This window comes from Leopardus geoffroyi, chromosome C2 (genome assembly GCF_018350155.1).
Source record: "Leopardus geoffroyi isolate Oge1 chromosome C2, O.geoffroyi_Oge1_pat1.0, whole genome shotgun sequence".
Classification (NCBI taxonomy): Eukaryota; Metazoa; Chordata; class Mammalia; order Carnivora; family Felidae; genus Leopardus; species Leopardus geoffroyi.
Window position 1 is genome coordinate 82264955 of NC_059333.1, and position 23371 is coordinate 82288325.

Genomic DNA, 23371 nt, shown 5'->3' on the forward strand with positions numbered 1-23371 from the left:
TTCAACCTTAAAAGGGAAGGAAATCCTGTGATTTGCTATAACACAGGTGAAACTTGAGGACTTTACACAAAGTGAAATAAGCCAATCACAAAAAGACAAAAACGGTGTGATTCCACTTATATGAGGTATGTAAAGTAATCAAACTCATAGAGATAGAAAGTAGAGTGGTGGTTGCCAGGGGCTGGAGGGAGGGGGAAATGGGGAGTTGTTATTTAGTGGGTATAGAGTTTCAGTTTGGCAAGGTGAAAAAGTTTTGGAGATCTGTTTCACAACAATGTTAATATACTTATTACTGTTGAACTGAGCACTTAAAAATGGTTAAGATGGTAAATTTTATATTCTGTGTTTCTCATCACAATTTAAATTTAAAAATTATTTTTAAAAACTTGAACAAAATTTATTATGAATTCTAAAAAAAGCTATGCTGAAACCACTTTTTAACCTATCAGATGGGCAAAAATCCAAAAGTCTGATAACACTCTCTTAGTTGGCAAGGATATGAGAAACAGTATTTTTTATTCACTGCTGGTAGAGTACAAATTGGTACAAACCCTGTGAAAGGCAACTAAGCAATATTTATGGCACCTTTTGTTACAGCTATTATACTGTGATAAATTTAATCTTGGAGATATATTGTATGCATGTATGAAATGATATATGCATGGGTTATGAACTTCAGCATTATTTACAATGGGAAGATACTGGAAACAACCAAAATGCCCATCACTAAGTGACTAGTTGGATAAATTACAATACATCCATACAATGGAATACTATACAGCTATTTAAAAGTGAAGACACGGGGCGCCTGGGTGGCGCAGTTGGTTAAGCGTCCGACTTCAGCTAGGTCACGATCTCGCGGTCCGTGAGTTCGAGCCCCGCATCAGGCTCTGGGCTGTTGGCTCAGAGCCTGGAGCCTGTTTCCGATTCTGTGTCTCCCTCTCTCTCTGCCCCTCCCCCGTTCATGCTCTGTCTCTCTCTGTCCCAAAAATAAATAAACGTTGAAAAAAAAAAAAAAGTGAAGACATTAAAAAAAAAATAAAAATAAATAAAAGTGAAGACATTCAACATATATTACAAATTAAAAAATTAATAACAGTATGTGTAACAGTATTTGTAAAAAGGAGAAAAGAATCTGTGTATAGTTTTATATTTCCCCGGCATGTACATCAAGAAACTCTGGAAGGATACATCGAATAGTAATAATAATAGCAGTTTGGGGCCCTGAATGGAAACTGAATGGATAGAGGACTGGTAAGGAAGGAAGACTTTTCAATGCACAGTTTTCTGTAAATTTTGGTTTGGGAGTCATGTGAATATATCACCTATTCAAAAAATTAACTAAAAAATTTCTATGCTTAAAAATAAATTTTAATGGCACTGACATTAATATATTTATAAAATGAGTATTTACGAAGTGTCTACTATATGTCAAGTAGGTACTATCTTGGACACTGGCGATATAGCACTGAACAAGACAAGCTTCTTATATTCTGGTGGGAAAGAATGTATATGTTGATTTTATTTAAAAAAATATACACATACATATAATTCTGAATATTATATATATTCATATATATATTCATTCATATATAGCATGTACATTTGGCTATATGTCGTATGTGTGTATACATATATATTTTTTCGATAAAATGAATTAAATAGTGCTAGGTAGCGGGGCGCCTGGGTGGCTCAGTCGGTTAAGTGTCGGTCTTCAACTCAGGTCACGATCTCGCGGTCCGGGAGTTCGAGCCCCGCGTCAGGCTCTGGGCTGATGGCTCAGAGCCTGGAGCCTGCTTCCGATTCTGTGTCTCCCAATCTCTCTGCCCCTCCCCCTCCCCCGTTCATGCTCTGTCTCTGTCTCAAAAATAAATAAACGTTAAAAAAAAATTAAAAAAAATAGTGCTAGGTAGCTATTTTTTTTTAACTTTTTAAAATTTATTTTGGAGACAGGGAGAGACAGAGCATGAACAGGGGAGGATCAGAGAGAGGGAGACACAGAATCTGAAACAGGCTCCAGGCTGTCAGCACAGAGCCCAACGCGGGGCTCGAACTCACGGACCGCGAGATCATGACCTGAGCGAAGTCGGACGCTTAACCGACTGAGCCACTCAGACGCCCCGGCTATTGTTAACAGTCAATTAAGGTAAAGGAAAAAAGGGCAATGTGGCAGAAGTTGGGCGGTAGTGCCTCGGAAGAGGAGGTATTTGAGTAGAGATCTGAATGAAAAGAAGGAAGAAACAATACAGGGAAGAGCTTTCCAGGCAGCAAAGACCCTGAGGCATGAACAAGTTTGCTGTGTTCCAGAAGCAGTAAAAACACTTACTTAGCTCGAGCAAACTGTGTGAGGGGAACAATGGTAGATAATGATGTTAAACAGATGGTCAGAAGGTAGATCATGTGGGCTTTGTAGGGCAGGAGCAAGGGTTTCGATGTTAGAGGCTCTTACAGAAGGTTTTTAAAAATATCTGAAAGGAGCCCAGAAGGCTAGGAAGGTCGAGTAGGAGGACCCTGAGCTCACCTTGTCCCATGGATGCAACCAGATAACACTCACATCAGTGTAAGTAACCCAGAAAATGACCCGAAGACTGGCAGAGCAAACTCTACAACTAAATGTAAAGAAGAGGCCACATCAAAGAGGATAGGAAGGTCAGAGATGCAGTGGGAAAGCTAAATGGACCCACAGGACTATCTGCCGGAGGGAGGGACGAGCGAACTCAGAGAAGGGAAGAAATAGATGTCATAGTGTCCCGGTGTCATAACCTAGAAGCCCACAAGGGGAAGATGAATCCCCATAACATTTGGCTTTGAAAACTAGAGGGGCTGGATTTTGCGAGTACTTACAACCAGTGGGACTTAAAGCCTGGAATTTTAAAAATCAGTGAGCTCAGTTCTGGGGGAGCTTTGGAGAGTGATAGGAAACTGCGCTCTTACCCTTAGAGAAAGCACAATAAACAGCTCAGGAAGATACAACATGGAAGCAGTAGTTTGAAAATGCCTGGGGCATATGGGAAGGAGAGGTATTTATTCATCTTAGAGCCTGTCCTGGAGAGTTAGGGATTATAGGGAGACTCCTGCAGGAACAAAGGAGCTGGCAGGTGCTATTTCCCTCACCTGCCCCCCGGCATAAATACACAGTCACCTGCACAGCACCAACATTCCCTACCTAGCTTGCTTACACCAAGCCCTGGCCCCCTTTAGCCAAGCTTGCCTCAGTCCAGGTGCTCCAGGTCCCCTCCCCAAGACACCTGAGCAAACCTTGCAAACACCATGTCTTCTGACCCATGTACTTTATGGAGCCTCAATCCTGACAGCAGGAGCAGTGGATCCCCTTTCATAGAGGCCCTGCACACACCTTGTTAAAACTGCATGCACCACGTCCATGAATTTTATGGATTAGCCCAGCCAGTCCTGTTCCCAGCAGCAGAGGCACGTCCCTTCTTCCCATGTCCAAATCTTGCAGGCACTACAGCCTTGCCCCGAAGCATGTTGCAGATCTACCCCCTCCAATAGACTTTCTTTTTTTTAATGTTTTATTTATTCTTGAGAGAGAGAGAGAGAGAGAGAGAGAGACAGACAGACAGAGACAGAGAGAGACAGAGCAGAGCATGAGTGAGGGAGGGTCAGAGAGAGAGAAGGACACAGAATCCGAAGCAGACTTCAGGCTCTGAGCTGTCAACACAGAGCACAACATGGGGCTCGAACTCACTAGCTATGAGATCATGACTTGAGCCGAAGTCGGATGCTCAACCGACTGAGCCACCCAGGCGCCCCTAGCCCCTCCAACAGACTATCAGTTAGAGTCCATTCAAACCAGGGCCACAAGCCTGGCAGTGTGCAAGCAGCCCCGACAGGGGCCAGCACCAATCCAAAGAGATTCCTGCCCTGGGGACAGGGAAAAATACACACACAAATCAGACTATGGCCCCACAAATGTGCTGGGGCAGACAGCTGGTCTGATTTCAGGCCTCCTTCAACAACAAAAACTTCTTAGGGGACAAACAGGGAAAGTGCCCTGCAGTTTGGTGCTACTACATCTCTGGCAAATGCCTGGTCTGACTAAACTCAAGCCAAAGGCAGCCCCAGATCGGCCCACTAACAACATAGGTACCATACCCTGCCCACAACAGGCAAAGAGAGCCATTGGAGATGACTGGACTGAGGGAAAAAGCAGCTCAGTCACAACAGCCAAAAAGTAGCATGCAACACACACACGAGACACCCCTGCAGTGCCAGGTTCTAGAGAGGACACTGCATTGTAGAGCACTACAGGATCTCTTCTTCATAAGGCCAATGCTTTCAAGGTCAGGAGACATAGCTGACTTTTCTAACACACAGAAACAGACATAGAGAGTTAGACCAAATGAGAAAAGAGAGGAATATGTCCCAAATGAAAGAACAGGATAAAATCACAGCATGAGAACGAAATGAAATGGAGATAGGTAATATGCCGGTAAAAAATTTCAAGTAACAGTCACAAAGATACTCACTGGACTTGAGAAAAAAGTGGAGGACATCAATGAGACTGTTAACAAACAGATAAAAAAGAACCAATCAGAGATCAAGAAAATAATAAATGAAAATAAAAATCCAGTAGATGGAATAAATAGCAGACTAGAGGAAGCAGAAGAATGAATCATCAATCTGGAGGAAAGAGTAATGAAAAAGCTGAGCAGGTGACAGAACAAAATTATGCAAAATGGGAATAGACTTAGGGAACTCAGTGACTCCATCAAGCATAATAACATTCATATTATAGGGATCCTAGAAGAAGAAAGAGAAAAGGGGGCAGAAAATTTATCTGAAGAAAAAATAGCTGAAAACATCCCAAATCAAGGGAAGGAAACAGAAATTCAGATCCAAAAGGCACAGAGATCCCCCAACAAAATCAACCCAAACAGGTCCAAACCAAGGCATATAGTAATTAAAATGGCAAAAAAGTAGTGATAAAGAGAGAATTTTAAAAGAAGCAAGAGAAAAAGAAGACCCTTGCATACAAGGGAAACCTTGTAAGGCTGTTAGCAGAAATTCTGCAGGCCAGAAAGGAGTGGCATGATATATTTAATGTGCTGAAAGGAAAAAAATCTGTAGCCAAGAACACTCTATCCAGCAAGACTATCATTCAGAATAGAAGGAGAAATAGTTTCCCAGACAGACAAAAATTAAAGAAATTCATGACCATTTAACCAGCCCTACAAGAAATGTATGCTTTGAGTGGAAAGGAAAGTCCATAAGTATGAGTAAGAAAAGTAGGAAGCACAAAAGCAGTAAAGTATATCTGTATTAATCAGTCACAGGACTCACACACACAAAAAAGGATGTAATGTATGACACTATATACCTAAAACGTTGAGAGGAGGAGGAATAAAGAATGCGTTCAGACTTAAGCAACCATCAACTTAATATTGACTTCTATATGCAAAAGATGTTTTATATACAGACCTAATGGTAACCACCAATCAAAAACCAGTAATAGATATGCAAAGAATAAAGAGCAATGAATCCAAGTATATCACTAAAGAAAGCCAACTTATCATGAGAGAAGAGAGCAAGAGAAGGTACAGAAAAGAATATGCTGCCTACAAGAGACTTATTTCAGACCTATAGACACATGCAGATTGAAAGTGAGGTCATGGAGAAACAGTTATCATGCAAACTTATGTGAAAAGAAAGCCAGGGTAGCAATGCTTAAAGTAAACAAAATAGACTAAACAAAGACCGTAACAAGAGACAGAGAAGAACACTATATAATCATAAAAGGGGACAATCCAACAAGAAGACATAACAATTGTAAATATTTATGCACCCAACATGGAAGATCCTATATACATAAAACAGTAACAAATATAAAGGAACTTATCAATAGTAATACAATAATAGTAGGGGATTCTGGGGCGCCTGGGTGGCGCAGTCGGTTAAGCGTCCGACTTCAGCCAGGTCACGATCTCGCAGTACGTGAGTTCGAGCCCCGCGTCAGGCTCTGGGCTGATGGCTCAGAGCCTGGAGCCTGTTTCCGATTCTGTATCTCCCTCTCTCTCTGCCCCTCCCCCGTTCATGCTCTGTCTCTCTTGTCCCAAAAATAAATAAACGTTGAAAAAAAAAAAAATTAAAAAAAAAAAAAAAAAAAAAAATAGTAGGGGATTCTAACACTCCACTTACAACATCAGACAGATCATCCAAACAGAAATCAATAAGGAAACAGTGGCTTTGAATGATACATTGAATCAGATGGCTCTAACAGATATATTCAGAACATTCCATCCTAAAAAAGCAGAATACACATTCTTTTCAAGTGCACACAGAACATTCTCCAGAATAGATCATATATTAGGCCACAAAACAAGACTCAACAAATGCACAAAGATTCAAGTCATAACACGCATTTTTCGGACCACAACACTATTAAACTAGAAATCAACCACAAGAAAAAAATCTCAAAGGCCACAAATACATACAGATTAAATTACATGGAGACAAATGAAAATGAAAATACAATGGTCTAAAACAAAAGTGGTTTTGTTTTTATTTTAATTAACAAAAGTGGTTCTAAGAGGGTAGTTTATAACAATACAGGCCTACCTCAAGAAGCAAGAAAACAACTCAACCTAACCTTACACCTAAAGGACCTAGAAAAGAACAACAAACAAAACTCAAAACCAGCACCAGCTGAAAGAAGGAAACAATAAAGATTAGACCAGAAATAAATGATACAGAAATGAAAACACAGAAACAATAGAACAGATCAATGAAACCAGGAACTGGTTCTTTGAAAAAAATCAACAAAATTGATAAACCTCTAGCCAGATTCATAAAAAGAGAGAGGGAAGACTCAAGTAAACAAAATCAGAAAGAGGGGAAATAACAACCAATACCACAAAAACACAAACAATTGTAGGAGAATATTATGAAAAATTATATGACAACAAATTGGACAATCTAGAAAAACCGGATGAATTCCTAGAAACACATAAACTACCAAAAATGAAGCAGAAGAAATAGAAAATTTTAACAAACCAATTACCAATAATGAAATTGAATCAATAATCAAAAAACTCACAACAAACAAAAGTCCAGGACCAGATGGCTACACAGCTGAATTCTACCAAACACTTAAAGAAGAGCTAATACCTATTCTTCCCAAACTTTTCCAAAAAAAAGAAGAGGAAGGAAAGCTTCCAAATTCATTCTATGAGGCCAACATTACCCTGACACGGAAACCAGATTAAGACATCACCAAATAAGAGAACTACAGGCCAATATCTCTGATGAACATAGATCAAAAACCTTCAACAAAATATTAGCAACCTGAACCCAACAATACACTAAAAAAAAAATCATTCACCATGATCAAGTGGGATTTATTCCTGGGATGCAAGACTGGTTCAATATTCACAAATCAATCAACATGATACATCACATCAACAAGAGAAAGGATAAGAACCATATGATAATTTCAATAGATTCAGAAGAAGCATTTGACAAACTACAACACCCATTCATGATAAAAACCTTCAATGAAGATTAGAGGGAACATACCTCAACATATTAACGGCCTCATATGAAAAACCCACAGCTAACATCATACTTGATGGGGAAAAACTGAGAGCTTTTCCCCTAAGTTCAATAACAAGACAAGGATGTCCACTCTCATCACTTTTATTCAACATATTACTGGAAATCCTAACCATAGCAATCAGATAAGAAAAAGCTGGTAAGGAAAAAGTAAAACTTTTGCTATTTGCAGATGATATGATACTTTATGTAGAAAATCTGAGATACTCCACCAAACATCTACTAGAATTGATAAATGAATTCAGTAAGGTCTCAGGATATAAAAATCAATGTACATAAATCCATTGCATTTTTAAAGTTTATTTATTTTAAGAGAGCAAGAGAGCAAGCATGGGTGTCAGAGATACAGAGAGGGAGAGAGAGTACCCTAAGTTCATACTCACGAACCACGAGATCATCACCTGCACTGAAATCAAGAGTCTGATGCTGAACTTACTGAGCCACCCAGGTGCCCCTAATCCACTGCATTTCTATATACTAATAATGAAGCAGCAGAAAGAGAAATTTAAAAAACTACCCCATTTCAACTGCACCAAAAATAATACCTAGGAATAAACTTAACCAACGAGGTGAAAGACCTGTACTCTGAAAAGTATAAAACATGGATGAAAGAAATTGGAGATAACACAAAGAAATATAAAGACATTTCATGCTTATTAATTGGAAGATCAAATATTGTTAAAATGTCCATACTACCCCAAGTAATCTACACACTTAATGCAATCCCTATCAAAATACCACCGGCATTTTTCACAGAACTAGAACAAACAATCCTAAAATTTGTATAGAACCACAAAGACTCTGAGTAGCCACAGCAATCTTGAAAAACAAAACAAAACTGGAGATATTACAATTTCAGACTTTAAGTTATATTACAAAGCTGTAGTAATCAAAACGGTATGGTACTGGCACAAAAATAGACACATAGATCAATAGAACAGAATAAAAGGCCTAGAAATAAACCTATATTATATGGTCAATTAGTCTTCAACAAAGCAGGAAAGAATATCCAATGGGAAAAAGTCGCTTCAACAAATGGTGTTGGAAAAACTGGACAGGTACATACAAAAGAATGAAACTGGACCACTTTTTTACACCATACACAAAAATAAACTCAAAGTGGATCAAAGACCTAAATGTGAGGCCTGAAACCATAAAAATCCTAAAGAGAGCCAAGGCAGTAATTTTTCTGACATTGGCCAGAACAACAAAGCAGAATACACATTCTTTTCAAGTGTACACAGAACATTCTCCAGAACAGATCACATATTAGGCCACAAAACAAGTCTCAAAAAATGCAAAAAGATTGAAGTCATAACATGCATTTTTCAGACCACAGATATGTCTCCTGAAGAAAGATAAACAAAAGCAAAAATAAACTATTGGGACATCAAAATAAAAAGCTTCTGTACAGCAAAGGAAATAATCAACAAAACTAAAAGACAACTTACTGAATGGGAGAAGATATTTGCAAATGACATATCCAATTAAAGGTCAGTATCCAAAATATATGAAGGACTTATACAAGTCAACACCAAAAAAAAAAAAAAAAAAATTCAATTAAAATATGGGCAGAAGACATGAACAGGTATTTCTCCAAAGAAGACATACAGATGGCCAACAGACATAAAAAGATGCTCAACATCACTCATCATCAGGGAAATGCAAATCAAAAGCCCAATGAGATATCACCTCGCACCTGCCAGAATGGCTAAAATAAAAAACAAGAAACAACAAGTACTGGTGAGGATGTAGAGAAAAAGGAACCCTCGTGCATTGTGGGTGGCAATACAAACTGGTGTAGCCACAGTGTAAGACAGTATGCAGGTTCCTCATTAAAAATAGAGCTACCTTGGGGCGCCTGGGTGGCTTAGTCAGTTAAATGTCTGACTCTTGATCTCAACTCAGGTCATGATCTCAAGGTTTGTGAGTTCAAGCCCCGCATGAGGCTCTGTGCTTACATCGCAGAGCCTGCTTGGGATTCTGTCTCTCCTTCTCTCTGCCCCTCCCTTGCTGTGCTCTCTGTCTCTCTCAAAATAAATTAACTAAAAAGTTTTTAATTAAAAAAAAAAAATAGAGAGGGGGCGCCTGGGTGGTGCAGTCGGTTAAGCGTCCGACTTCAGCCAGGTCACGATCTCGCGGTCCGGGAGTTCGAGCCCCGTGTCAGGCTCTGGGCTGATGGCTCAGAGCCTGGAGCCTGTTTCCGATTCTGTGTCTCCCTCTCTCTCTGCCCCTCCCCCGTTCATGCTCTGTCTCTCTCTGTCCCAAAAATAAATAAACGTTAAAAAAAAAAAAAAAATAGAGCTACCACATGCTCCAGCAATTGCACTACTGGGTATTTACACAAAGAATACAAAAACACTAATTCAAAGGGTTACATGCACCCCTATGTTTATTGCAGCATAATTTACAACAGTCAAATTATAGAAGCAGCCCAAGTGTCCATTAATAGATGAATAAAGAAGATGTGGTGTGTGTGTGTGTATGGATGGATCAAGAAAGTATAATGCTAAGTGAAATAAGCCAGTCAGAAAGAGAAATACCATATGATTTCACACATATGTAGAATGTAAGAAACAAAACAGGACCTCCTGGTTGGCTCATTTGGTTGAGCGTCTGACTCTTGATTTCAGCTCAGATTCATGATCCCAGGGTCCAGCATGGATCAACCCCCACATTGGGGCTCCAACATCAGGGCTCCAACAGAGCCTGCTTGGGATTCTTTCTCTCTCTCTCTCTCTCTCTCTCTCCTTCTGCCCCTCTCTCCCCTGCTTGTGAGCTCTCTCTCTCTAAAAAAAGAAACAAATATACAAAGAAAAGGTAGACAAACCAAAAACCAGTCTCTTAACTATGGAGATCAAACAGAGCGGTATGGGGGGGGGGGGGGGTGGGGGGATGGGTGAAATAGGTGAAGGAAATTAAGAGTACACTTAGCATGATGAGAACTGAGTAATGTATAGAATTGTTGAATCACTATATTGTACAAGTGAAACTAATATAACACTGTACATTAACTACATTGGAATTAAAAAAAAAAAAGAAAAAGGGCACCCTTCCTACTTAGCTCCCATGAAGGGAGGGGGGCATGACTTAGCAGACACCTGGGGATGAAGAGAACATCACCATCCTGTGGTTCAGGGTTTGTGTGAGGTCCCAAATCCCTTCCATCCAGGAGCAGTGAACCAAAGTTTCATCTGTGGCCTTGTGTCCTTTCCTAGCACCAAAGAGGCTTCCAACCAGACCTCAGGCTTAGACAGAACCCTAACTATAAAAATGTCAATTAAAAATAGAAAAACAAATGAAAAAATATCCAAAATGGTCTTACGATTCAGCTGGTACACCCTTGTATGGCCTTCCAGGTTGTTAAAAGATTGAAAGAGCTTCTTCCCTGGCAATAGAGCCACCTGCCATGCTGGCTCCCTTCCTAGGACCTTTCCACCACTGCCCACCAACAACCAACAACTATAAGTAACCTGGCCCAAGAGAGGCTATTGAGTGGGAGGAATGAATCAGCTCAGGAACCAAGAATCATGGAGATTCAGCAAGCTAAAGGGTGAGTAAAGGTTTCACTTTATTACAGTCCTAGAACCTGCTTAGGACAGTGTGTCTTGGGCTTCTATTCCACCCACAGTCAGTTGGGGCCAATTACCATCATCTGGGCTTCCGCTCAGTCCTGCAGAAATATGAGGCAGTCTAGAGAAACAGACTGGATGTCCCTGAGATCTGAGATAAAGACAGAGGAAAGCGGAAACCATGTGTACTTACTTCTACATAAACAATGTGTATCCTCAGCACTCCTTGATTGATTTGAAAGGCTACTGGCTAACAGGTGGCATTTATAACTTTTATATATTAATGACATCAAACTTTGTTTCTATATTAAAAGTCATAAAACTGTCCTGTACCAGGAGGACATTGTTTTGTTTTGTATTGTATTTTTTTTTTTAAATACATGTGGCAAAACAGAAAAAGAAAATATCAACTTCTCCAACACCAAATGCAAACTTAACATTCTTAGAGCCGCACTCAATAAAGTCAATGTTTGTGTAACGATGTGTGTAGTTCCTGGAATCTTTATCAACGTTGAACTGCAACAGCTGAAATACAACAATTCCAATTTAATATATGAAATTTTATTGTACTGGGAATTTAGACTGGGAAATTAGTATGCATGTCAAAATCTTAAAACAGATTTCTACAAAGTTGCATGAAATTCCTAAAGCTGCTTGCCATTTCCCTCTAGTTCACCAAGTTCCTCCCCTTTGAAAACACTTTATGCTGTTCTTAAATCTAGGCTCTCAACAGTTTATTACATTGTATTAAGTTCTACTTTATTTTCATTCATTTCATTTCTTTGGATCACAAAACCCCCAGTTTGTCTGAAAGACCATTAAATATTTGCTAACATAAACTTGTAACACGAACCTGAACTAAAGGAAAAGCCGCTGGAAAGAGCACAGGGGAGAAATCTAAGCACTACCGAAGATTATTTCTAGGTATTATTTTCTGGCCGCAAACATCTTCACTCAGCCAAAGACAAGACATTAAAAGCCATCTTATGCAAGCAGGACCCGTTTTAGCAGAACACCTGCTGAAAAATTTCATGGTGTTCCTCTTCATTTTTTAAAATGCTGAAGCTTTCTTTTAACTAAGTGCAGTTACACAAGATTTACACCAGGCAAGACCTTATTTTAATCTAAGATGGAAATTATTCCCACAATCTTTCTACATTGGAATGTATTTAAAAAAAAAATTACTTACACCACACAGCAAAGTGAAATCTGGACAGACAGCATGAAACTACCGGCAGCCACCTATTTCCTCACAGACTAAACTTTGTTCCCTTCCTGGCTGTTTCTGGATCAGGTTCACACTGATACACGTTTACTGTGGCCTTGGAAGCTACCACCCAGTGGAGCGAGGTGGGAGGGTTTGTTAATTTAACTACTGCTTGACCACTATTTAGCAGCAGCTTCTTTAAGGTCGAGTTCAACGTGTTTAAAGAGACAAACGCAAGGAAGATCATAAGGTGAGCCTGAAAAATCTCATAATCTCTGATAGTTGGGCTTTGGTTTCTGAGGACGTTTCTTTCCCATATGTTCCTGGGGGAAAAACTAATACAGTCGTTCCTCTGAGCTTCAAAAACCGTGTTTTCTTTTAATAAAAGTTTTCTCTTGTCCTTAGAATCTATACATTGTGCAATCATGGCAAAAAAGAGACCAGAAAGTTGCTTCTCCCCCACCTTCATTCCCTCTCTTTCACTAGTTAGGGGAATAATGCAGAGTTCTTGTTAAACTTAGTTCTTTCTGACATTGAAACCACCTGCTTACCTAAGAGTAAAAGTGGATCCCGAATTCTGTTCTTGGCAAGATAAAATGTTATGCTGCTTCATCTTCTTCCACATCCCCAAGCTTCTTTCTCTTCTGAGCTACTGTATTTCTGTAATTTGTAGCATTAGCTGTTGAAGCAGAAACCATTTATTATGTACTTACTGCACTAATCACTTTATAAACATTATCTCATTCTCTCCTAGGCAACATATTTGGGGATCATCTTCAATTCTTCTTAGTCTGCTTCTCTATCCAATTAGCCCCTTCTCTATCCTGGTGATCTTCTGCAGTTAGAACTGTGGTAGGCAGAATAATGGTCCCCCACAAAGATGTCCATTCTCTTATCACCAGAAGCTGTGAATATGTTACTTTACATGGCGCAAGGGACTTTGGCAATGTGGTTAAGGTTAAGGACTTTTAGATGGGGAGATCATCCAGATGGGGCCAACCTGACCACACGAATCCTTTAAAAGCAGTGAGCCTTTCTCAGCTGTGGTCAGTGAGGACTGGACTTGCTTCTGCTGGCTTTGAAGGGGAAGGAAGGGAACCACTAGAAGCTAGAAAAGGCAGGAAAACAGATTCTCTTCTAGATCCTCCAGAAAGGGATGCAGCCCTGATGATACCACAGTTTTAGCCTACTGAGATCCGTGTTGGATTTTTTTTTTCCTAATGTTTATTTATTTTGAGAGAGAGAGAACACGTGTGCAAGTGGGGGAGGGGCAGAGAAAGAGAGAGAGAGAGAGAGAAAGGGAGAATCCCAAACAGACTCCACCTTTCCAGTGCAGAGCCCACCTCGGGGCTAGATCCCATGAACGGTGAGATCATGACTTGAGCCAAAATCAAGAGTCAGGGGGCTAACGAAGCCACCCAGGCACCCCTTTGTGTTGGATTTCTCACCTACAGAACTGTAAGATAATAAATATGCATTGCTTTAGTCCACTAAGTTTGTGATAATTCATCACGACCGCAATAGAAACATAATACAGGTACTTTAATTTCAAAATTAATTTCCTTTGAAAATATAATACCAAAACTGAATAGTATACTCCAAATGAAGTCTGATAAAGAAAAAGCTAATTGTAGAACTATTAAGTTCCTTATTCTGATGCTACACTTGGTGGACTCCTAACTTTTAGTCATACAAACTATATCACACCAGGCGCCTGACTCTACCCTCATTCTTTCTTTCAACTAATTTTGGAGATGAAATGCAGAGCTTTATGTTCAATTCAATTGAAATTTCACCTTATTTGTTCTAGCCCATCCTTCCCAACGATTATGTTTAATCATGCCTCTGTACTGTCATAGGAAGTACCTTTTTAAGCCTAACTGCATTTACTTAATTCTCATGTATCCATCAAGTTATTAGTAAATAAACATTGACCAATCAAGATCAAAAACAGAGTTCTGAAATGGAGGACAGATTTTTGTTATTAGAGATCTTCAGTTTGACACTGATCATGAAACAAAACTCTTTGGGAGGCGCCTGGATGCTCAGTTGGTTAAGCATCCTACCCTTGACTTTAGCTCAGGTTATGATCTCATGGTTGGTGAGATCAAGCCCCACATCAGGCTCTGAGCTAACAGCATGGAGCCTGCTTGGGATTCTCTCTCTCCCTCTCTCTCTGTCTTTCCCCAATGCACACTCACTCTCACACAATATATACATAAACATAAAAAAGGAAACTTCTTTGGGTACACAAGTTTGATCAGCTACAAACCACCTACTCTCATACAGCTTACTTTTTTTTTTAATTTCTCACACATATCAAGAGAATAAAATGCCTTAATAAATAAAGATGTGTCCACAGCATACTGGAAATGGAGATGTGGTTAGGTTGATATGAGCAGTTTTTGTTTTTTAATAGTTTGGTGCTGTCTCAATGATTACCATTTTCTTTGTTAAGAGTTTACAAACTATCAGGGTGCCTGGATGGTTCAGTCAGTTAAGTGTCTGACTCTTGATCTTGGTTCAGATCATGATCTCATGGTTTGAGAGATTGAGCCCTGCCTTGGACTCTATGCTGACAAAGCAGTGCCTGCTTGGGTTTCTCTCTCTCCCTCCCTCTCTGCCCCTCCCCAACTGGCACTGTCTTTCTCTTTCTTTCTCAATAATTAAATAAATAAATAAATAAATAAGCAAGCAAACTTAAAAAAAAAAAGTTTACAAACTATCAGTTAATTATTCTTTCTAGAAGTCTACTTGAAATTAAAAGAAAGTTTATCCAATTGAAGGAAGTGACAACTAATTCTGTCTCAAAAGAGGATATATGAATGGAGAGGGGGATAGGGGAAACACTATGAAAGAAGGCATGGTGGAAGGAATGAGCACAGGGCACCCTTGGGAGAGTATAAAAATCCAACTGGTCAGAGCGATAGTGGTTATTGGAAAGTAGTGTGAACTGGGGTTGAAACATATGATGTAGTCTTAAAAGGGGGACTAGGACTTCAACTTAACACAGGAGAAAATAGAAAGAAGTAAAAGATTATTTTTTAAAGTTTATTTTTGAGAGACAGAGAGAGCATGAGCATGTGTGCCCAAGTAGGAGAGGGGCAGAGAGAGGGAAAGAGAGAATCCTAAGCGGGCTGCATACTGACAGCATCAGTGGGGAGGGGGTGCTCAATTCCACGGACCTCAAGATCATGACCTGAGCTGAAATCAAAAGCCAGGTGCTCAACCGACTGAGCCACCCAGATGCCCCAAGAATTAAAGGATTTTAAAGCAAGAAAATGAAATAATAACAGTAGTGCTTTAATAGCCTAATTGAAAAATGGGAAAGTATATGAAGAGTTCACAGAAGAAAATGTAAATGGCTCTTAAATATATGTAAAGACACTCCACCTCATTTTTAATAAGAGAAATATAAACTGAAGGTACAATGACATAATTTTAAGCTATATTTTAACCTATCAAATTGGCAAAATTCAAAGTCTCATAAGACACAATTTTGGTAAGGCTATAGGGAAATAATAGAGGATAAAATGGTGGAAACCCTAAAATGCAAATTGGCAATCAAATTATGAATGCGCATTCTCTTTTACCTAGTAGTAACTAAAAACATACACATGTAAAATGATGTATGTTCGTGGATATTCACTACAGAGAGAATTGTTTGCAAAGGTAAAAGGGGTCAATCAGTAGGGAACTGGCAAATCAAATTACAGTACAGATATCCAATAAGACACTAGAATTTAAAAAAAAAAAAGCAACTTTGTGTTATTGATTAAAATAATGAAACTATAACAAATTTTAAAAAAGATATAGACCAGCATATTTAGAATGCAACTATTTGTGTATGTATGAAAGAGTATGTGTGTATATGTATATGAGTTATGTACTCAGAGAATCTCTTAGGAAGAATATCCAAGAAACCAGAAATAATGGGTCGTCTTTAAGGAAGAGACAGGATAGTTATAGTTCAGAGGTATGAAGGAAACTTCTATATCCTTTTGTCTGTTTTGAATTCTCACCAAAGTTGATATTACCTATTTAAAAATTGATAGGTGTGCTAAATAGCAATGTTGTATTCTGGAATAGAAAAAAGTATAGTAGTGGGGTGCCTGGGTGACTCAGTCAGTTGAGCAGTCCAACTCTTGATTTTGGCTCAGATCAAGATCCCAGGGTCGTGGGATCAAGCCCTGCATCGGGCTCTGTGCTGAGCATGGAGCCTGCTTAAGATTCTCTCTCTCTCTCTCTCTCTCTCTCTCTCTCTCTCTCTCTCTCTCTCTCCCTCTCCCTTTGCCCTCTCCCTTGCTCTCTCCCTCTTTCTCTAAAATAAGAAAAGAAAAAGTACAGTAGGAAAAAGTCTGGTGAAAACTTATAGTCTGGATTTTAGTTGTCATGCACCAATGTTAATTTCTTAATTTTGAAATTAAGCCAAAGCCAAACAAGCCAAAGTTATGAGAGGTGTTAACATCAGGAGAAACTGAGTGAAGGTACCATTTTTGCAACTTTTTATAAACCTAAAATTATCTCAAAAATAAAAAATTTCATAAACCAATAAATAAATATTAAACAGCTATTAGGGCAGTTGCAGGGGCAATGGCTTGGAGAGAAGAGGGATTAGAATCAGAGAGGCCAGATGGGAAACTGGGAGTAATCTTGGCATGAGGTGCATTAGGGTAAAAGTTATGAAAATACAATGAAACGAGCTAATGTGGAGATGAGATTCATTTCAAAAGAAAAAAAATCAACAAAATACTTGCAATAGCAGAAAGCAGAGATAAGATCAGTGATGCCAGTGACAAAAGATGGAACTGAGAGGAGGAAGCTTATTTAAAAGGCAATGAAGTTCATTCATTCATTCATTCATTCATTCATCCATTCATCCATTCATAAGTATTTGCTGGTACCCTCATGCCAGGCTCTATGCAAGGCACTGGGGATATGAATAAGTTTATAAATGCCAAGTAAGAAGTGACCCTAAAATGTCCAAGCTCAATTGTCCAAAAGGCATTTGGACATTACAAGGTGACAGTCCTGGTGAGGGCACAGAACTGGGGTAGCTGAGAAAGATGACAGAGACTGAGGAAGAAGAAGCGAAAACTGAGCCATGGGACAGAAACACAATTAGGGGGAGAGAGGAGTAGCAAAGGAGACAGGGAAGGAATGGTCAAAGGGGATAGAAAATAAGCAGGACATGGCAATTTCCTGGAAACCAAGATAAAAGAAAGATCAAAGAAGAAGGGTTCCATCAAATGCACTGTTCAAAAAATGAGGGTAGACAAAAGTCCATAAGACAGTTAACAAGAGAAATCGCTGATGGCAAAGGAGGTCACTCAAGAGAACTTTTTCACCTTCAGTAAAGCCTAAATGGAACCCAAATTACCCAAATTACAGAAGTCAAAATTTTCTTACAAGAAAGCACTTCTAATTTAAAGGCCTTTGGGAAATGAGATCCCATCTGTTATCATGCTTCTCAAACTGAGATACTTGAAACCACAAAATAGATCTGTATGCAACATCAATTTTGTTTGGAGGAAAATATATTGAAACAGAGGAATGCAAACTATGCATGAGCTCTGAAGACAAATCCTGAAATTTCAAGCATAGAATGTCTTATAGGAGGTCCCCTTCCAAATTCTAGGGCTACAAATTCATTCTCTGCTTCTTTAAAGGGGTTCTTGGGCAGAGATCTGAGAAGCACTGATGTAATGGCCAGCTATACTGAAATGTATCCTTTCTACTGAAATTCAGGATACCTAAAACTTAAAAAATAACTTTATGGGTGGCTCAGTTAAACATTTAACTCGATTTGGGTTTAGGTCGTGATCTCATGGTTCGTGAGTTCAAGCCCTGTGTCAAGCTCTGTGCTGACAGCTCAGAGCCTGGAGCCTACTTCAGATTCTGTGTCTCCCTCTCTCTCTGCCTTTCTCCCTCTCTCTCTCTCTCTCTCTCTCTCAAAAATGAACATTAAAAAAAAAGAAAATGTCATGGAAAAACTATCTAGGGTTAGTGATTTTTGTAAAATCAATGGTCTACTCTGATGTCATGTGAATGGAGAAATTATCATCATTTCTTATCCTAGTGCAATTCTGATACTTAAGAGATTTTTACTGTCTAAAAGAAAATCAACTTTAAGAATGGTTAAAATGAACCAGCTTCTTTTCTAAGTGTTTGGGTTTTTAAACTAAAAGTTATATAGCAAACACCTCTCATATTCCATCTTATATATACTCCCTTACATTTCAAGGCTAAGAAAAAAAAAAAAAAGCTAATGCAACGCTAAACCTAGAATATAGAATGACAGCTCTCACAAGTATTTCATTCAGCCCAGGCTGTTGGCTCTCATGATTAAAAACAACTAACAACTATGGGGGCGCGTTATCACTTCTTAACACCACCCAAGGCCTATAACTCTCTGCGGTCTCATTTTAAAGGAATTTTGACATTATCATATTTCGAGAAAGCAAATCTGAATTGATACCCTAGGGAATAAACAATACATTATTTTCTTTTCCCACCTGACCTTCATAATCATGAGATTGGTAGAATTCTCAATGATTCCCTTTTCGTCTTAAATATATATTCATGAATGTGAACTGAATACATGCACTTTGAATGTCAGGTAAGTGGAATTATTAATACCACCATGCAATTTGGTATTTCCTGAAAGAATTGAAGCGTGTTTCTACAACCAGCAATTCAACTCTCAGGCACACCCCCTAGCAGAGCTTCTCAACTGCTGTGCCATGGTGCCCAGGTAGGCAACAAATAGGTTACAGGTGTGCCCAGATATGGCTCTCCTCAGCTCTCCAGCCAAGCAGAAGCTCCCAGGCCAGAGACACGGCTTTGTTCTTTTAATGCAGCATGTGAAACAAACACTACCTATCATTTCCTATGTGTGCCATGACATGGAAAAGGTTGAGAAACATTGACAGAGAAGTTCTTGCACATGTGTAGCAGATACGTATACAGGAATATATGTATATATAGGAACAATGTTTATAGTATCTAAAAACTGGTGCATCTCAAATGTCTATCGATCAATTCATCTGCTAATAAGTTCTGGAGTACTTGTACAATGCAATATTATACAGCAGTGAAAACTAATGAGCAATAGCTATGTGCATTGACACAGATAAATATAAAAATATAATTCTGAGTAAAAAAAAAAAAATTCCCAGAAAAATACACATGATAGGATTCCATTTTTATGAAGTTCCAAAACATGTTAAACTAATCAATATACCATTTGGGGATACACAGTGTGTGATAAAAACCATGAAAAAAGAAAATTAACAAAAAAAATTCAGAACTTTAGTTACCTCTGAGGGAGCAAGAGAAGTTTGGGAGAAGAGAGGAGTATATACAGTATATTGGAGGTAAAGGTAACAGAGCTTTTTTAAAAGTGGGCTATAGGGAAATGTACTATGTTTTCTACATAGTTATTCGATAAACCCTACAGATATTTTACAAACATTGTGTATCTACTCAATATTTAATAAGCATCTTTTATAAGAGCCCTACTTTGTCCAAAAGTAGATAGTGAATGCATGTGCTGTCCCTGTAATAGTATGAAGTACATGGAATGGCAGGGAACAGAAAGCATGAAATTCTACAGAACACTGCAGGTCAGGCCCTGAATCTTTCACAAAGGCCCTACAGACTCACACATGAGTACAACAATAAGAGATTTGAAAGCTAGACAGTAATTAAAATTAAAACCAAATTTAATATGCTATCATTTTATGAGGCACCATATACACAAATTTTAACATTAACTAAAATATGGATTTAAAGAATCAGGACCGAATAAACTGCCAGCCTGTGGATGAATAACTCTTCTTGCTATTTTCTAAACAGTCAACATTTCATTGTGTATTTAGACCACACAAAAGACATTTACAGAATGACAATACTTTAATTCATCATGTATATCCAGCAAATGTTTGCTTAGTCAAATGCCGGTCTGTTTGTCAATGTCATTTAAGGGCAGGTTTATAAAGCTTCAAGAGCAAGAACTGGGTCTGTTTCAACTGATATGACTCCCAAGGAAAGCACAATGAAAACATTTTAAGAATTCTGTCTGTCCTCTGTCTCCTTTTATTTTAAGGACTAGACAGTGAAAAGCCATTTTTCTAAGCAGGGGATATTTTGCCAATATAAAAGAGATATAAGCACTTAACCTCCAATAGATACACTTAACCTCCAAATTAATTAAATTTATTATTTTTTATTTGAAATATAAAAGAAATCCAGTTTGAACTCTCCCTTAAAAAAAAAAAACAACGACTAGCAGCAGATAGGTTAATGTTTACACAAAGCCAATTTTTTTCTCTTTGTTTTTTTTTTTTTCCTTTAAAGTTTTAATGGGTGAATGACCTTGCTGGAATTCCCCGTCAGTTCTGGAGTATCTGTTTGGAAATTTCAAATAGAAACTACTTTCACATGATACATTCGAATGGTATGCCAAGTGGTATCTGTCTCTGCACCTTCAACCTGGACGTTATATAACAGATGAATCAATAAACTTTACACAAAATGAAAGGCTTCTTTTTCTCCTTATGCTATTTAAGAAAAGATCACTTAAACGTGTTTGGCATTATATATTTATAGAGCCAGTTACACATAGAAAACCTTCACATATTTACCCTGTTCAAGAAAATTGCCCTTGATACAGCTTCAAGTTATCAAAGACAGACCAGTTTTTAAGCATGTCAAACATTGAACATTTCAGGCTGAAATGAGAATCTGAGCCAAGAATTAATTCCTGTTAACTAGTAAACATTAGTTACACAAGTAGAATAACTATCTTAAAATCTAGATAATATAAGGCATTTTTATTTTGCTTTATTTTGGAATTTCTTAAAATACTTACTTTCACTGAGAGGGAGTTATCTCAGATTTATTGTGCAAGGCTTTGGACACGCTGCCTTTTCCAGTGTGTGGCAATTACGAAACTAACTCGAAACCACCAATAATCAATAGGGTCATAAGTAACAGTGGGGATGATTTAGAACAGAAACAAAAGACTTCCCCAACAAAAATTTTCCCCACACCTCTTAGTTTCACCCTTGGCTCTTCTCTCCCTCATTTTCAGAAGATGAAAGTACATTAAATGTTGCCTAGGATTTTAGCCCAGTCATCTATCCTGCTCTCAAAAATTGGTTCAGGATAGATCAAAATGAAACATTTCCCAATCTGAGTTTCTATAGAACTTGTCAGTGTCTCAGAAGTCGAGATGAAGGGTAGAGTGAATGGGGAAAGACTATCAGGGCAAGTTCAGGAGAGGAATCACTGCATTTGAACATTGTCCCTAGACTATTTCTCTACCATTTTATAATAGTGCCTGGAATCTTCTCATTACAGGTTTCTTAAAGAATTTTAATCCATTAGTATGACATCACAATAGTTACAGGATAGAATTAGAAGCCATTGAATTGTTCCTCTTGCCCAAGCTCACAATGTTTCCTGTCCCTACCTACGTCTAGTTAGGAAGAACAATGAATGGGATAGTAATTCAATGTCTAACTGCAGCCCTGATTTTTCAGAGGAAGTTGGAATAAAAATGTGATGGCGAGAGGCAGGGAAGAAAGAAAACTTAATCAAATTGCTTTCTCTCAAGCATTCCCCCTTCCATCTCCACGTCCCTATTCCCATCTAGTTAGCAAAAAGGAAAAAAAAAAAAAAACTTTTGCTATTAGTTTAGAAATATTAGTTATGTAACATAAACAATTCATAATTATTTCCTAACCTTTACATTCCAAAATGCTTTCTTTAAAAGTGGTGCAGGGGCGCCTGGGTGGCTCAGTCAGTTAAGCGGCCGACTTCAGCTTAGGTCATGACCTCTCGGTCCGTGAGTTCAAGCCCTGCGTTGCGCTCTGTGCTGACAGCTCAGAGCCTGGAGCCTGTTTCAGATTCTGTGTCTCCCTCTCTCTGATCCTCCCCTGTTCATGCTCTGTCTCTCCCTGTCTCAAAAATAAATAAAACTTAAAAAAAAAAAAGTGGTGCAGTATAGGGACACCTGGGTGGCTCAGTCGGCTAAGTATCTGACTCTAATTTCGGCTCAGGTCATGATCTCACAGTTGTGAGGTTGGGCTCTGCACTGGGCGTGGAGCCTGCTTAAGATTCTCTCTTTCTCCCTCTCCCTCTGCTCCTCTCCACTCATGCTCTCTTTCTTTCTCAAAATAAAAATAAAAAATAAAATAAATAAAAGACGCAATGCAATATGGACGGATGTCTTAAAGCATATTAGTTAAAACAACGGCATCTCAGGCAAGGGAGGGGATTTTAAGAACACCTTTTATGATTTTTAATATATTTTGGCACACATATATTTATAACCAAAAAGATTCCAATAAGGTTATTTTTATTTTGGAAAATAAAAAATATAAGCCATTCAATGCAAAGATTTTTATGTGATGTTACCTACCAAACAGTAAACTCTTAAATGTAAAAAGAAGTGTTTTGGCTTCTAGGATATAGTTTCATTTTCACAAATTATGGAAAGTATATTCAGAGCCCTTTGTTGTTGTTGTTGTTCAGGGCTTTCTCTTCTTGACCTCCTTTGTCCTAATGACTCCCATATTGATGTCTTCTGCTCAGACCTCTTTTTTCTTCTATGGTTAGTCTTGAAATTTCTCAACCAAAAACAGTAATAGCTAATGTATATTAAGCCAGACATTGTTCTGAACACTTTACCTAACCAATTTAATCTTTACAACCCTGGGAGATACTTCCAGTTTAAAAACATACTGTTATACCCACTTTACAGATTAGGATCTGGAAGCAGAGGTGGTTAATACCCCATTTGCAACAGGGCAGAGTAGCAAAATTTGTGTTTTAAATAATTTGCTTGTCTTTTCCTTTTCCTTTGTTGTTGTTTTTTTTTTTTTTTAAATCTCTTTAGGAAGTATTCCCAAAGGAGTGATACATGGAGGAAAAGGGTATGTGATTTTGTTATTTTCATTATGTATCTCCATGTTTTTTTCCCAGGATTTTTCTAATGCAGTGACTCTCAACTTAT

The 23371-nt window shown here is 38.4% G+C and overlaps 1 protein-coding gene across 8 annotated transcripts in view; it reads right to left on the bottom strand.

The window, feature by feature from the left end:
- The window catches only part of MAP3K13 (mitogen-activated protein kinase kinase kinase 13), a 175986-nt gene that overhangs the window by 135971 nt on the left and 16644 nt on the right, over positions 1-23371 (bottom strand). For 4 of the 8 annotated variants that reach the window (XM_045502697.1, XM_045502694.1, XM_045502698.1 and 1 more), the window contains one exon: positions 12903-13030. The exons of 2 other annotated variants lie outside the window; for them this stretch is intronic. The gene's annotated coding sequence lies outside the window, so the exon portion shown is untranslated. Of the gene's footprint in view, positions 1-12333; positions 12881-12902; positions 13031-23371 lie in introns of those variants that run through there. 2 more of the 8 variants (XM_045502701.1, XM_045502700.1) reach the window with 2 other exon arrangements.